At 41.3% G+C, this 7807-nt stretch overlaps 1 pseudogene; it reads right to left on the reverse strand.

The window, feature by feature from the left end:
* Positions 1–3060: 3060 nt before the first annotated feature.
* On the reverse strand, positions 3061–7013 carry LOC148732665 (uncharacterized; annotated as a pseudogene).
* Between the last annotated feature and the right edge of the window lie 794 nt (positions 7014–7807).

Raw genomic sequence — 7807 nt, forward strand, 5'->3', positions numbered from 1 at the left:
GCTATGCTGTGTCCCAGGATCCTTTACTTCTTGATCCACAAAGTACCTTGGTCGGTTCGCCGACTTGATAATTCACTAACACTTAACAATTGTTCGCCAAAGACGAAGTGACTAGTGTTGAAGAATCTCCGAGAGGAAGACGAAGGGATTATTCAACAGTGTTCACTGAATAATTTGAATATATCAACAAAGTTGAAATGGTAAGTTGGCCACCGTTACGATTATAAAAGCTGACGTTTCGAGCGTTACTCCTTCGTCGGAGCGAATATAGGAATTGTAGGTTGTGTGTGCTTTTAAAGGCAGAAAATGGAGCTACGTTATTGGTGGGAACATGGCAACGAGAAAAACACGAATAAATCAGTGGAATCAAAAGGGTTCGTTGATACCTGTGGGATTTAGACTGCCGGTTTGAAAGACGAGCTTTTGTTCAAGAGTTTTACGGCTTTCCGTGCTACCTAAGTGTAAGGAAAGACCGCAGATTGCCAGATGTTGCTTAGAATGATTAGGTAAATTAAAATGTCTAGCAACTGGTTTAGATGTGTCCTTGTCATTCCTCTCCACGTCGAGAAGGTGTTCTCTGAATCGGTCACCTAGTCTTCTGCCTGTTTCGCCGATGTAAATCTTTTTGCAATAAGTGCAAGTTATGCAATAGATTACATTGGCGGAGGTGCACGTGAAGTGATCGGTGATCTTAATGGATCGTTTGGGTCCCGATATTCTCAGTGTTGTGAATGAAAGGACACGTTTTGCATCGTGCACGAGCGCATTTAAAAGTGCCTGGTTGGTCATTAGTCTGAAAAGAACTTCTGACCAAAAAATTGCCTATGTTTTTGTCGCGTTTGAATGAAATGAGCGGAGGCTGCGAAAAGATAGTGCTTGTCTCTGCATCGTTTTGAAGTAATTTAAAGCTTTTAAGAATGATAGATTTAACTGAGTGGTTGTGAGGGTCAGTGAAACGTGAGAGTGAATGGAATGCGGTCGGAATCTTCCTTTTGTGACGTTTGTAGTGCTGAATGTCGATCAATAAGTTGGGCGCGGTGGTAACCCGCTTGAACGACAGAATCAGGGTAACCACGTTTATCGAAAAACTGGCACATTGACTCTGATTTGTGGTGGAAATCAGAGTCATCACCACATAAACGACGAAGTCCTTGAAACTGAGAAAAAGGAATCGAATTCTTAACGTGAGATAGATGCGAAGACGAATACAACAAGTAATTATGCGAGTCTGTAGGTTTGTAATACACACTAGTACATAAACCATTGCCTTCAATTGAAACTTTGATGTCTAAAACGGATAAAGGATTGTCAGAAATTTCCCAGGTACATTTCAGAGCCGGGTGAAAAGAATTGACTGCGGTTATGAATTGAGTCAGCTCCTCTCTGGTAGAGGAGGTGGCGCCGATACAGTCGTCGATGTAGCGACCGTAGAGTTCAGGTTTGGAGCCGTTGTATTGGCTGAAAAATTGGTGTTCGACAAAACCTACAAAAAGATTGGCATAGCTAGGTCCCATTTTGGTACCCATGGCTACACCATTGGTTTGTTTGAAAAAGTTGTCCCCGAATGAAAAACAATTGAGTGTGAGCACTAGTTCGGCTAAGCGAAGTAATGTTTCAGATTTAGGTTCCTTAACAGTACGTTGATCAAAAAAAATGTTTAAGGGCCAGAAGACCTTCGCCATTAGGAATGACAGTGTAAAGAGACGTAATATCCACGGTGAAAAGAAGTTTGTTTTGGCCAAGGAAATTAAAGTCGCGAAAAATTTGAAGAGCATGTTGGCTGTCTTTAATATATGATGGTAAAGTTTTGACGATGGTAAAGTTTTGTCTAGACAGCTGGAGATAAGTTCGGTAGGGCAACCGCAAGCCGAGACAACTGATGGGCCGACCCGGGTTGTTAGGTTTGTGAATTTTAGGTAAAAAGTAAATACACGATGTTATGATGAGATTTTTTGCTGTGGCCGGCAATTCTTATTTAGTTATGAGTTGGTTGATCGTATTCTTGACGGTGTTTTGATTGCTGGCAGTGAGGTCTTTGTCGACCTTTTGATAAAAAGGTTTCAGAAAGTTGCCGCAAAGCTTCTTTTTGGTAGAGGTCGGTGCGCCAAACAACGACTGAACCGCGCTTATCGGCCGTTTTGATAATTATGTCTTTGCGTTTTCTAAGGCTTTTTAAAGCAGACCACTCTTCAGAAGAGAGATTGGAAAATTTGGTAATACGATTGAAATTAAGTTTGTTGATATCGTGGTGACATTTTTGATAAAAAAGTCTAATGATGTGAACTGGCCCTCCGGGGGAGTCCATTTAGACTTTCGAACGCGGCGTTCAATTCAAAGCCTTTTTTCGCGACAAAGAGGATGATTCTAACACCTCGAACAAAGACACTTTCGAAACACCTCAGACTCGTAGTAGACTACTAATTTCGTCTGTGTCTGACTGTTTTCGTACAAAGTAGGTGTGTGCAAAGCTTGACTGATAGGTATCTCCTTCAAACCCACTAACCGTTCCTGTACATGTCCATCCCAATGGCGTAAGTCTTGCTACTGGTTCCCCGGGTTGCCCTCGAACATCTTTGAACGAATAGTGTAGTTCAGCATAATCACCTCCAATCAACAAGTCTGCTATTGGACGGATGCCTGGGTTTGGAAACTGTATCCCTTTCAAGTGGGTATAATTTACTGCATACTTTCCCCAGTCAATAACTCTCAAGTTTCCTGTGACTCGTTCGGCTGTAAATGTACTTATTGTAACTTTCACATTTCCATCCAAACTTTCCAACTCGACCTCGACTGGCATAGTATCGAAGGTTTCAACCTGTCCATTTAGAACATTCACAGTTACACTTTGAGGGTGCCCTTGAAGTCCAAGCTCAGCGGCTACGTCAGCATTTAAATACGTCTTCGTTGAAGCATCGTCCAGCAATGCGTTCACTTTAATTCTGCGATAGCTGTTCTTCAGAAACACAGGTACTGTGCGAAGGGCCACAAGGAACCTGGGAACCACCTGATGCTCCTTGTTCCACATCACGGCGGTCAGGAGAGTTCAACTGTTCACTTCGATCTGGTGCTACAGCTGGTCTCTTTGCAATAACCGGTTGTGAGTGTTCTTACAATTATTTATCCCGCAAATTCTCGATCTAACGCACGTTCTCCAGTATGATCTCCTCCTAAGCAACGATAAGACAGTTTAAGGCTCTTGGCAGCTTCCCATCTCTCTGGAAGGCTCATAGCCTTGAACCTGTCACAGCGCCAAACTCCATGATGACCACCGCAAACCTTACAAGGTCGAAATCCAACTCCTCTCTAATTTCCTGAAGATTTCTGCGTGTTGCCGAAAAAGGTCACTCCACCATCCTTCTTAAGTCCTTTCTTAATCAAACCACGAATTGTTTCCGATGCTACTGTCCGAAATTCTGCCTTCTGGATGATGAACTCTCTCAATGTTTCCAACGACTGCCAACGACCATTTTCATGAATCCACCGGTGATAATGCGCTAACATTTCTTCTGTCCATTTCTTACACACACTGAGGTACAGTGATCCGCTTCCTAATTCGTCATGCCGACCAGCTTCCTTCAGGTTTACTACAGTAACATCTCACAAATCTGCAAGTCTCTCGAGGTCCCTTGCATTTCCAGGGCGAAGTGGCTTAAAGTTCTCCAATTCTTCCAAATGCAAGGCAACCTGACGCCGTTTGCCGCCAAATTTTCGTTCCAATCTTTCTGTTGCCGTTTCATAAGCCGTCGCAGAGTAGCCCAAAGGTTCCACGACCTTTAATGCTTCGCCAGATAAGTATTGACGTAACTGAAGCAATTTATACTCTGTGTAGCAGGTGCCTTGTCCACAAACGCCATGAAAGCCATTTTCCAACCCTCATACCTTTCATCACCATTGAATACGGGAATTGAAACACGCTTAAGCTGATTCCACATGTCCTTACCAAGCGATGGCGTTCAACGACTTTCTTCCAAATTGTTCGCAGAAATTTTCTTGTTTCCAGTCCTTTGAACTCCGACTCTTTCAAATTTTGAAGTTCCCCTTCAACAAATAAACGACTTCGATACTAACGACGTAATTCTTCCAAAGACGATCTAAGGCTTTGCTACACCTTGATTTCGACTGTATCTCCCCTCAAACATTAACCAGAAGAGAGGAAGACTTTAAGTATAATTAGTGTTAATAATTAGACGATATTAGAGTACCACCTTGCTTTTTAGAATTTTAAGTTTTTGTCGTTTTAGAATTGTAAGTAGTAAGTAGCGATATGATTTTAGCTGGGTATATCCTATTTATTCTCTAATTCATTAGTTATCTTACTTAATTATTAGACATGACCCCACAAGCCAAGTGTCGCTTTAAATACTTATCGTGTATAAATAAAGATTATTGATTGATTGATTGATCTTCTTTATCACGAGCGCTATCTTGTTCTCTCTTAATTTGCTCCTCTAGAGTTTGTTTTTCCACGCTTTTCCGTAAGACGCTTTCTTCGATTTGACGTCCACGAGTATTTTCTGATGCGTCAGTTGCCAACTGAACTCGATAGTTCGTCCTTCCGATTGTCTACATATTCTTGAGCCTTGTCATGAGCCTCGGAAAATTCCACTTCTAATCTGTCCATTTCATCGGTGAGCTTTTTGCGTTTCTCTCCCTCTTTGCAGCTCAAATATTCTTGAGATGATTCTTCCATTGTTGACATTGCGCGTTCTTGCACTTCACAGAGCTTTTGACAAACCGCCTTGACTTCCCGCCGACTCGGATAATCTTCTTCGTCTAGAAGGCTCAACAACTTGTTCTTTATCCTAGTGAAGGCTGATTTATCCTTCGCCTTTTGCTGCTTTAAATTTTCGATACGGTCCTCCTCTTCGTCCATGGCTTCGTTATGCTTGCCGTCCACTGACATAATTAAAACCTCGCTCTGCTACCATTAAATGTTTACCAGAAAAACATTTTATTCTATTTCACTCGATTACAAGACCCCAAGGGCAGCAAGTACTTTAGCAATTTTACTGGCGACCTTGGAGATATGGGCTTCCCATGAGAGTGCATGTTTGATCCACCTGAACACCAAGATATTTGTAACTATTGAGTCTTTCAATTAAGTGTCCATCAAGGTAAATACAAGGTTCACTAGGGAGCGAAGAGATTTTGTACCTTCTTCCTGTAAATATACTCCTGAGGACGTCTTGAGGACGTTAAGACTTAAACGGTTAGAGTCAAGCCATTGTTTCAGATTGTTCAGACCGTGGGTCAGGGATGAAAACAGCTCTTCAGGGTCATTGGAGGCAAACGTGAGATTAGTGTCATCGGCGTACATCCTCACATCTGACAGAAGGTCACAGTTTGGAAAGTCATTAATGTATAATAGAAATAGTAGAGGCCCAAGAATTGAACCTTGGGGCACCCCACAACGTATGCGACTAGTTTCAGAATTTACATTATTAATAACTGTGACCTGTGTTCCGAGTGTCAGTGAGATAGTCTCGAAAAAGGTTAAGGCTTACACCCCTTAACCCATACAACTCCAGCTTTGACAAAAGGATCTCATGGTCAATAGTGTGCAATGCCTTTTTTAAATCTATAACAACAGAATGGCATTCGTCAAAACATTGTCGATGTTGAGATACCAATTGTCTGTGATATCAGTGAGAGCCGTCAGAGTAGAATGCATGGGTCTAAAGCCAGACTGATATTTAGAAAGTAGGTTATTCTCATTTAAATAGGAGTATACCTGATTGAAAATTGCTTTTTCAAAGAGCTTAGCTATTACAGAAAGTACAGTAATAGGCCTGTAGTTTGCTGGATCAACCCTCGAGTCAGCTTTGTGAATTGGAGTTACTCTAGCACACTTCCTGTCGTTGGGGATGATTCCAGTGGAAATAACTAAATTAAATATACGAGTCGAAGAAGATGCAATGAATGTAAACGATAACTTTGGGAGGGAAGTTGGGATCCCATCAAGTCCATCAGCCTTGCCCACAGAGATATCATTCACAAGTTTACACAGTTCATCAATAGTAATTTTAGCTCGAAGGTACTGTCACGAGATTCAACAAAATCACGAAAGCTGACCCAAGGGGGATTAATTTGAGACGCTAGGCTGGGGCCTATCCCGGTAAAATACCTGTTAAATGCGTTGCTGAGCTCATGGGGGTCAGTTATCACCGCTTCACCAATGATCAATTTTGTCGTCTGAGCAAAGTTTTTCTTACGCGATAGTAGTGTATTAATTCCATTCCAAATTGCCTTTGCTTTCCCAACGTTGTCCTCAAAGTAAGAATGATAGTAATCCTCCTTGGAAGCCTTAATAGAATGGTTGACTCGATTCTTAAGCCGTCTGTACTCTGCCCATTTCGACTGATCATCAGTGATAGTGGCGATTCGCTTTATTCTATCTCTTTCCCGCATCAATCGCAAGATTTCAGGAGTGAGCCAGGGAGCTTTAGTGTTTCTAACTCTCTTTTTCCTAACTGGTGCATGAAGGTTGGCCACTGTTAAAAAAGAATGTTTCCACATCTCCCATGCCCTTTTAGGATTGTCTATATGCTCAATTATGTCCCAAGGTACCAGCGCCATGTCATCCAAAAAATAATCAGGGATAAAGTTTTTGAATTGTCTTGATTCAATTATTCACGGGGACGACTTAGGGCATGTTAGTTTTCTCGAGACATAAATTAGACTGTGATCGCTACAGCCAATAAGGGACACGCCTGATGTAACAAATGTATCTGGCTCATTGGTAAGAAATAAGTCGATAAGTGATTTAGAACTTGATGTGACGCGTGTAGGCTCCCTGATCAATTGAGTATATTGGTACGATTGACAGAGCTCGTTAAGGTGTCTGTCTACCGACGCAGCCCCAAACAGTTTCTTTAGAAACTATCAGCCTTTATTCAGTGTTCACTGAACCCGAGGCGCTCCTGTTCTAATCACCTCGCGCAAGGTGATCACCGGTACAGCGATATATGACGCAATCCTCGACCGATCCCTGTCAGAGCGATACCGGTCATTGCGACGACCTGAATCAACCTGCCGACATTCATGACAAAAACGGTAACTCGATATATGACATGATCATCGAAGTTGAATTCTAAGAGATGTTGCAGACTTCTCTTTTTTCTTTACGTTCAGTAGAAAGTTACACTTTGGCCTTTGCCTTCACCAAAGCAAAGACAAGTTTACTTTTATTACAGATTTGATTAAAAAAAGTTCTTACAAAATGACATGGAATAGATCTACCAATATCTCGTGAGAAATCCATACATCATTCCATTTTAATTCCTGCTATTCACACATTGGAAGAAAAATACACAAGAACAGCCAAAGCCGGGGGCTTAAATGGCCTAAGGTCAGCAAAAAAGACGTGAAGAATTTACAGGAGTAGAAGAGAGCTTTAACTGAAATAATTACAATACAATTAAACCAAGAAAGAAAAGGTCAGTCAGAAAAAAAAACTTCCAATTGAGATTCAATACTTGGCAACTAGTTTAAATATTTAAACGACTAATAATAAATTCCTATAAACCATACAAAAAAATACAAACAATTAGACCTAATATAGTCTCATAAGATACGATGAATGTATGAAGTTCATATATTTTGAACTGCGGTTATAGATACGTATGATGCTGCGATTATAGATACGTCTCTACTGCGAGGATCGTGCATCATACAAATTCCCATAAGGTATACAGATTTATAGTTGCTTACTGTGAGATTATTGCGCAGAGATAACGGAATATCATTCCAAATAATAGGAGCTTGCCAAGTGATAGCAAATTGGTACTTAGGACAGGTTTTATGCAGG

The sequence above is a fragment of the Stylophora pistillata genome, chromosome 4 (assembly GCF_964205215.1).
Source record: "Stylophora pistillata chromosome 4, jaStyPist1.2, whole genome shotgun sequence".
In the NCBI taxonomy this organism is placed as follows: Eukaryota; Metazoa; Cnidaria; class Anthozoa; order Scleractinia; family Pocilloporidae; genus Stylophora; species Stylophora pistillata.